At 38.0% G+C, this 8,474-nt stretch overlaps 1 non-coding gene across 1 annotated transcript; it reads right to left on the bottom strand.

The window, feature by feature from the left end:
• Positions 1-3,805: 3,805 nt before the first annotated feature.
• On the bottom strand, positions 3,806-3,877 carry TRNAS-GGA. Its single transcript has one exon. It is a non-coding gene; the product is annotated as a tRNA-Ser (tRNA).
• Positions 3,878-8,474: the final 4,597 nt, after the last annotated feature.

The following is an 8,474-nucleotide window of genomic DNA, read 5'->3' as shown; positions in this document are numbered from 1 at the left end:
ATTCAAAAGCAGAGACATTACTTAGCCAACAAAGGTCTGTCTAGTCAAGGCTATGGTTTTTCCAGTGGCCATGTATGGATGTGAGAGTTGGACTGTGAAGCAAGCAGAGTGCCGAAGAATTGATGCTTTTGAACTGTGGTGTTGGAGAAGACTCTTGCGAGTCCCTTGGACTGCAAGGAGATCCACCCAGTCCATTATAAAGGAAATCAGTCCTGGGTGTTCTTTGGAAGGAATGATGCTAAAGCTGAAACTCCAGTACTTTGGCCACCTCATGCGAAGAGTAGACTCATTGGAAAAGACTCTGATGCTGGGAGGGATTGGGGGCAGGAGGAGAAGGGGACGACAGAGGATGAGATGGCTGGATGGCATCACTGATGGATGTGAGTCTGAGTGAACTCTGGGAGTTGGTGATGGACGGGGAGGCCTGGCGTGCTGCAATTCATGGGGTCGCAAAGAGTTGGACACGACTGAGCGACTGAACTGAACTGAAACTGAGATTCAGATCATTTAATAATCAATGTCATTCACCAGACATTTGAATCTAATTCTTCTGATTTAAAACATAGCCTGTATATTCTTCATTTCCCTGTGACTAATTTAAGCTTGTTAGTTATTTTGGCAGAAATAACCAGTTTACCTTCACACAGTAAAGGCAATGGAAAAAAATTGATAGTGAGTTGATCACTTTCTTCTTGAAGTCTTTATACTGACAGTAATTCAGTTTCTATAAACAGTTTAGAAATTTTTTGGAAGTAGAAAATGTTACATCATTTTTTACCCACATAAAAATGTTGGCTTTATATGGCTTTTAGAAAAGGATTGATTGTGCTTGGGCCTGAAATACACTTAGGTTTTCCAGTGTGCTTAATCTCCCCTGAAGTAGTATCAGGTTATGTTGCTGCTAAAATAAACAATTTTGCTGCTGCAAGCAGAATTTTTAAAAAATTTCTGTAGCTGACAAACATTTTTTTACTGAACTACCAACAGAAAAAAGAGAAATAGATGAGAAGATAGTCCCTGTGATAAGGACTCAAAGGCAACTTCCACAGAGAAAATATCTTTAAAGTTGCTACTCTCCTTTTTTACACAGTTAATAGATTTAGAGAATTAAGAAGAAAAATAGACATGGCATTTACTGCATTCATTAAATTAATTAATCAGAGCTTTTTATGGCCAATTTAAATCAATCAATTCAAATGGGTGCTTATGTTATGTATTTCTTCTCATTTTCTCCTAAATGTCTCTCAACTAGTGACATTTTCAGAGACACTTGACAGACAATAAGCTGAGAAGAGAATCTTAGGAACAAAAGGAATTAAATAGCTCTCAGAGTTAGGAAAACACACAATATCATCCCAAATGATTTCCTGGTGAGTTAGGGGGGTGTAAACTCACCAATGGTATCATAATTATCTGGATAAAAGATAAAGTACAGAAAGGTTTGGTCAGTGATGAAGCATTAGAAAATGGAAAAACAACTATATTTTGTGTGGATCCAGAAGGAGGAAGTGTCAGCTACTAATCAACTCAACACCAGGTAGGTTCTCTCTAGGCCCACTTCTTGGAGAGTTATCATAAATGGGTGTTGAATATTGTCAAAAGCTTTTTCTGTATCTATTGAGATGATAATATGATTCAATTTGTTAATGTGGTATATCACACTGATTTACAGATGCTTAAAAATCATTGCATCCTTGGGATAAATCCTACTTGATCATGGTAAATGATCCTTTTAATTTATTGTTAGATTCAGTTTGCTAGTATTTTGTGGAGGATTTCTGCATTTGGGTTCACTAGTAATATTGGCTTATAATTTTCTGTTTTTGCAATATTTTTGTCTGATTTTGGTATCAAAGTATTATGGCCTCATAGAATGAGTTTCTCTGCATTTTCTTCAGATAGTTTCAAAAATATAGTTGTTAACTCTTCTCTACGTGTTTAATTGTTTTGTTGTTTTGTTGCTAAGTCATGTCTGATTCTGCGACCTCATGGACTGTAGCCCACCAAGCTCTTCAGTCCATGGGATTTTCCAGGCAAGAATACTGGAATGTGTTGCCATTTCCTTCTCCAGGGGATCTTTCCAACCTAGAGACTGAAACCTCATATCCTGCATTGGCAGGCAGATTCTTTACCACATTTAACAGAATCCTTGTATGAAGCCATCTGGACCTGGACTTTTGTTTTGGGGGAGTTTTTCAATCACAGTTTCAATTTCAGTATTGTGATACATTGTTCATAGTTTCTACTTCTTTCTGGTTCAGTCTTGGAAGATTATACTTTTCTAAGAATTTGTCCATTTCTTCCAGGTTGTCCTCCAGGTTGGCATATAGTTGCTTGCAGTAGTATCTAATGATCCTTTGTATTCCTCTGCTGCCAGTTATATTTCTCCTTTTTCATTTCTAGTTGTACTGTTTTTTTTTTGTTTGTTTATTTTTCTATTCAAAGAACCAGGTTTTAGTTTCATTGCTCTTTTTTTATTGTTTACTTGATCTCTATTTCATTTATTTCTGCTCTGATGTTTATGATTTTGTTCCTTCTGCTAGCTTTGGGTTTTGTTTTTCCTTCTTTCTCTAGTTGCTTTAGGCATAATGTTAAGTTTTTTGAGATTTTCCTTGTTCCCCAAGGTAAGATGATATTGCTTTAAACTTCCCTTTTAGCATTGCTTTTACTGAGTCCCATAGGTTTTGGATTGTCACTTTTTTGTTTTCATTTGTCTCTAGGTATTTTTTTATTCCTCTTTATTTTCATCAGTGATCCATTGGTTGTTTAGGAACATATTGTTTAGCCTCCATGCGTCTGTACTTTTTACAGATTTTTTTTTTTTTTTGTAGTTGATTTCTAATCTCATAGCATTGTAGTCAGAGAAGATGCTTGATATGATTTCAATTTTCATATATTACCAAGAGTTGCTTTGATGTCCAGCATAACCTCTCCTGGAGAATGTTCCATGTATACTTGAGAAGAAGGTGTATTCTGCTCTTTTCAGATGGAATGTTCTATAAATTAAGTCCATCTGATCCAATGTATCATTTAAGACATGTTTCCTTATTGATCTTCTATCTGGACAATCTGTCTAATGATGAAAGTGGGATGTTAAAGTCCCCAACTATTATTGTGATACTGTCGCAATAATCTTTCTTCTTTTGCCTTATATATTGAGGTACACCTTTGTTGGGTACATATGTATTTACAAATTGTGATACATTCTTCTTGGATTGATCTCTTGATCATTAGGTAGTGTTTGTCTCTGTCTCTTGTAACAGACTTTATTTTAAAGTCTATTTTGTCTTATATGAGTATTGCTACCCTAGATTTCTTTTGATTTCTGTTTGCATGATATACCTTTTTCCATCCTCTCAGTTTCAGTCTGTCCCTAGATCTGAAGTGGGTCTCTTGAAGACAGCATATCCAGGTCTTGTTTTGTATCCATTCAGCCAGTCTATGTCTTTTAGATTTAATCCATTCATATTTAAGGTAATTATCAATATGTATGTTCTTATTACCATCTTGTTAATTGTCTTTGATTTGTTTTTGTAGGTTGTTTTTCTATCCTTCATATTTTATTCTCTTCTTGTGTGATTTGATGAGTACCGTTAGTGTAGTTGAATTGCTTTGTCCTTTTTGTGTATCTACTGTAGATTTCATTTGCAGTTACCATTGAGTGAGTGAGTGAAGTCGCTCAGTCATGTTCGACTCTTTGTGACCCCATGGACTGTAGCCCACCAGGCTCCTCCCTCTACGGAAGGAGGAGGATTCTCCAAGCAAGAATACTGGAGTGGGTTGCCATTTCCTTCTCCAGGGGATCTTCCCGACCCAGGGATCGAACCCGGGTCTCCTGCGTTCCAGGCAGACGCTTTAACCTCTGAGCCACCAGGGAAGTTACCATTAGGTTTTGATATAGCATTCTCTTTTATACAAGATTGTTTTAAATTGTTGATCTCTTAATTTCAAATGTATTTCCAATATCCTGCTTTTGTACTCTCCTCTAATTGCTAGTTTTGATATCATACTTGTTTATAGATGATTTTCTACATATACTGTGTGTTTGCCTTTACCAGTGAGCTTTTGCATTCATAATTTTCTCATTTCTAGTTATGGCCTTTTTATTTATGTCTAGAGAAGTTCCTTTAGCATTAGTTGTAAAGCTGGTTTGTTAGTGCTGAATTCTCTTAGCTTTTGCTTGTCTAAAAATCTTTTGATTTTTTTTTTTGTTGAATATGAATAAGAGCCTTTCTGAGTAGAATATTCTTGGTTTCAGTTTTTCCCTTTCAGTACTTTAAATATATCATGCCACTCCCTTTAGAGTTTCTGTTTAAAAATCCACTGATAACCTTATGGGGATTTCCTTGTATGCTGTTACTTTTCCTTTCTTGCTTTCAATATTTTCTCATTGTCTTTAATTTTTACCAGTTTAATATGTTTCTCTGTGTGTTCTTCTTGGGTTTATCCTATATGAGACTCTCTATGCTTCCTGAACTTGAGTGAGTGTTTCCCATTTTATGGAAGCTTTTGTCTATTAGCTCTTGAAATTTTTTCTCAGGCTCTTTCTCTCTTCTCCTTCTGGGATCTCTATAATGCAAATGTTGGTGCATTTAATGTTGTACCAGAAGTCTCTTAGACTCTCATCATTTCATTCTTTCTGTATTCTGCTCTGCAACAGTGATTTCTACTACTCTGCCTTCTAGCTCACCTATTTATTCTTCTTCCTCATTTATTCTGCTACTGACACCTTCTGGTATATTTTTCATTTCAGTTATTCTATAATTCATCTGTTTGTTCTTCAAAGATTCCAGTTCTTTATTAAACATTTCTTAGATTACCTTTACTATCATTTCTCTGAATTTTTTTCAGGTATCTCCTCTTCCCTTAGTTGTTCTTTTCGGGTTTTACCTTGTTTTGTCATCTGACATATATTAATATTTCTCTGTCATCTCATGTTGTCTAACTTTCTAAGTCTGTGATCACCTTTCTCCAGTTTGCAGGATTGTAATTCTTCTTGGTTCTGGTGTCTGCCCCTGGTGGGTGAGGTTGGTTCAGGGGATTGTGCAGGCTTCCTAATGGGAGGGATGGATGCCTGCCCACTGGTGGGTAGACCTGGGTCTTTTCCCTCTGGTGGTCAGGGTCATGGCAAGGGGTGTGTTTATAGGAGGACTTTTCCTGTCTGCTGATGGCTTGTTCCCACCCTGTAGGTTGTTTGGCCTGAGGCATTCCAACACTGAACACTGCTGGATGGAGCCAAGTCTTGGGGCCAAAATGGCAATCCCTGGAAGACCTCATTCTGATGAATATTCCCTGGGGTGTCTGCTACTAATCTTCTTGCTCCAACTGTGAGCCACAGTGGACCTTCACTTCCCCAGACCTGCAGGTAGGTCTGTTCCAGGTTTGAGTGGAGTTACTGCTTTGCTCTAGGTCCCAGTACACCTAAACACTTGTGTGCACTCTTCAAAAATGGAGTCTCTGTTTCTTCAAAATTCAGAAGAACATTCTCTATAGAGCTTCTTTAGGTACTTCTGTTAATCACATGCATAGGTAATCAGAATTACAAATTGTTCTGGTTCAGTTGTCATATGAATTGGGTCAAACTAAAAAAAGTTAAGACTATTGTTCTGTCTTTGGAAGAGAATGAAAAGGAGTCAAGGTAACTTTTATTTATTTATTTTTATTTACAAGTTGTTTATTTTTTAATATAAATTTATTTATTTTAATTGGAGGCTAATTACAGTATTGTATTGGTTTTGCCATACGTCAACATGAATCTGCCATGGGTGTACATGTGCTCCCCCTCCTGAACCTCCCTCCCACCTCCCTCCCTACCCCACCTCCCTCCCCATCCCATCCCTCTGTCAAGGTAACTTTTAAAGAAAAAGATGTACTATACAGTAGGTGGGAGGACATACAAAAATAAATATTTAAATGATAGCTTATTGCTCTCCAAAATTTTTTGTTAAATTTTTACATCTACAGAGAAACTGAAAGACTGATACAAAGAATAGCTCCATATATTTCATGTAAATGCACTCAGTTTACCAATTTTGACATATTCTTGTGTGCCCTCTCTCTCTCTTTCCCCAACACACATCTCTTATCTTAGTTTTTGGTTGAATCCTTTGAACTTGAGCTCATGTTCATCATGACAATTCATTTTCAGCAATATTAAATACTATTATACTAGCTGAACCACCAGAGAAGCCCAAGAATATAGTGTAGGTAGCCTATCCCTTCTCCAGGGGATCTTCCCTACCCAGGAATTGAACTGGGATCTCCTGCATTGCAGGCAGATTCTTTATCGCTGAGCTACAAAGGAAACCCATCTAGTTCTATTGCGAGTCTACCTCTTCCTTGATTTTAATGCATATGAAAGAGATAAATTTAAAGCAGATATTTATACTTAAAAATATCAGATAGGAACAATTACATTTTAAAAAGTGGGGATAAAGATTGAAATTTAAAGAATACTTTATACTGGGTGACCAGGGAAGTCTCTTCTAATGACATTTTAGCAGACACCAATGAAGTGAGAAAGTAATCAAGAATTGACTGGGGGACAGCATTTAAGACAGATGGATGGAAAAGCAAGCACAAAGGGAAAGAGAGATTGATGTAGAAAAGCAAGGAGGCCAGGGTGCCAAACCAGAACGAACAAAGGCAGAATGAAGGGATATGTAATCGAGGCAGGTTAGTAAAGAACTGACATTTTATCAGAATGTGAAGGAGTACGCTTAGTAGTGGTTTTCAATCAGAGACAATATGTCTGGAGTAAGTTATGGTATCACAATGGGTGTCCCGGTATTGGTGTTGGAGGATAGAAGCCAGGGATACTGCCAAATATCCTACAAGGTTTGGAATAGTAGCCAAGAATCATCCAGTTTGTAATGGCAATAGTGCTGAGATAGAGAAACTTTGAGGAACAGAAGACAGAGGTCTCTCAGGCTCTTCTGTGGTCCTGGCGCTGCAAGTGAAACTAAAGAAAGGAAACAAAGGTGGGTGAATGGTTGGGAGGTCTGTAGGAGAGCAGCTTGGACTTCAGGTGACAAGAATGAACGTGAATATGGTGAAACATGGTGAAAATAAATATATTTTGAAGTTAGAAACTGCTGGTTTTACAAAAAATTACATGTAGGTATGAGGAGAAGCGGAGAAGGCAATGGCACCCTACTCTAGTACTCTTGCCTCAAAAATCCCATGGATGGAGGAGCCTGGTGGGCTGCAGTCCATGGGGTCGCTAAGAGTCGGACACGACTGAGCGACTTCACTTTCACTTTTCACTTTCATGCACTGGAGAAGGAAATGGCAACCCACTCCAGTGTTCTTGCCTGGAGAATGGGGGAGCCTGGTGGGCTGTCGTCTCTGGGGTCACACAGAGTCAGACACGACTGAAGCAACTTAGCAGCAGCAGCAGCATGAGGAGAAGAGGAAAATCAGACAAATATACAAACATGCAAGTAGAACCATTCAAGTACTATTGGTATTGGTATTGGTGAAAATCGGCTAAAAGACCTATGTAGATCTAATCAGTATGGAATTGGGTCAATCTATGTCAGCAAAATAAAATTTCACTCAATGTGGTAAATTTATTTGTAAAATTATATACATAGCTGTATACACAGTGTGACTTGTTTTAATATTTGTAGATATAAATATATACATCTGTGCATTATATATTCAACAAAATATTTATCAACAATGATTTTCTCTGAGGGATGGGAGTAAGGGGGTTTTATTTTAGTAAATTGTAATCTTTTGTAACTGGTTTGAATTTCTGAAAATAATCATACTTTTGTAAAAGATCATACATATAGTGGATAAAGTCACCTGCCATATCAGTAAATAATTGTGTACATAGTTAAGTTAGAGAAAGCTGACTTGATAAAACATCTTTTAAGAATTCTGACCTTAAACAAAAGTTGTTCTAGGAGGAACTTGCATTTCTCTCCCTGTGCCTTTGAGATGTAAATGCTTTACCTGAACGGTGTGTGTGTGTGTGTGTGTGTGTTGACAACTTGATCTCTGCCATTTGGAAGGTATACACATGGTGTACATTTTGCTGTCAATCTAATAGACTGATATTCTTAGCAGTCTTTTGTCTGTGCCAATTCTCAGGGGCTTTTTGCCATCTTAACCTTCATTGAGTCAACCTGTGCAACAATGGCCTTTACTGTCTTAGACCATTTTTCAGAATAACCTTTCTGGGTCCTGTTTGCTGCTGCTGCTACTGCTAAGTCACTTCAGTCATGTCCGACTCTGTGTGACCCTATAGACGGCAGCCCACTAGGCTCCACCGTCCCTGGGATTCTCCAGGCAAGAACACTGGAGTGGGTTGCCATTTCCTTCTCCAATGCATGAAAGTGAAAAGTGAAGTGAAGTCTCTCAGTCGTGTCCAACCCTCAGCCACCCCATGGACTGCCGCCTACCAGGCTCCTCCATCCATGGGATTTTCCAGGCAGGAGTACTGGAGTGGGGTGCCATTGCCTTCT

The sequence above is a fragment of the Bison bison genome, unplaced genomic scaffold, assembly GCF_000754665.1.
Source record: "Bison bison bison isolate TAMUID 2011002044 unplaced genomic scaffold, Bison_UMD1.0 scf7180017864110, whole genome shotgun sequence".
Classification (NCBI taxonomy): domain Eukaryota; kingdom Metazoa; phylum Chordata; class Mammalia; order Artiodactyla; family Bovidae; genus Bison; species Bison bison.
This window is presented reverse-complemented; position numbering and strand designations above follow the sequence as displayed.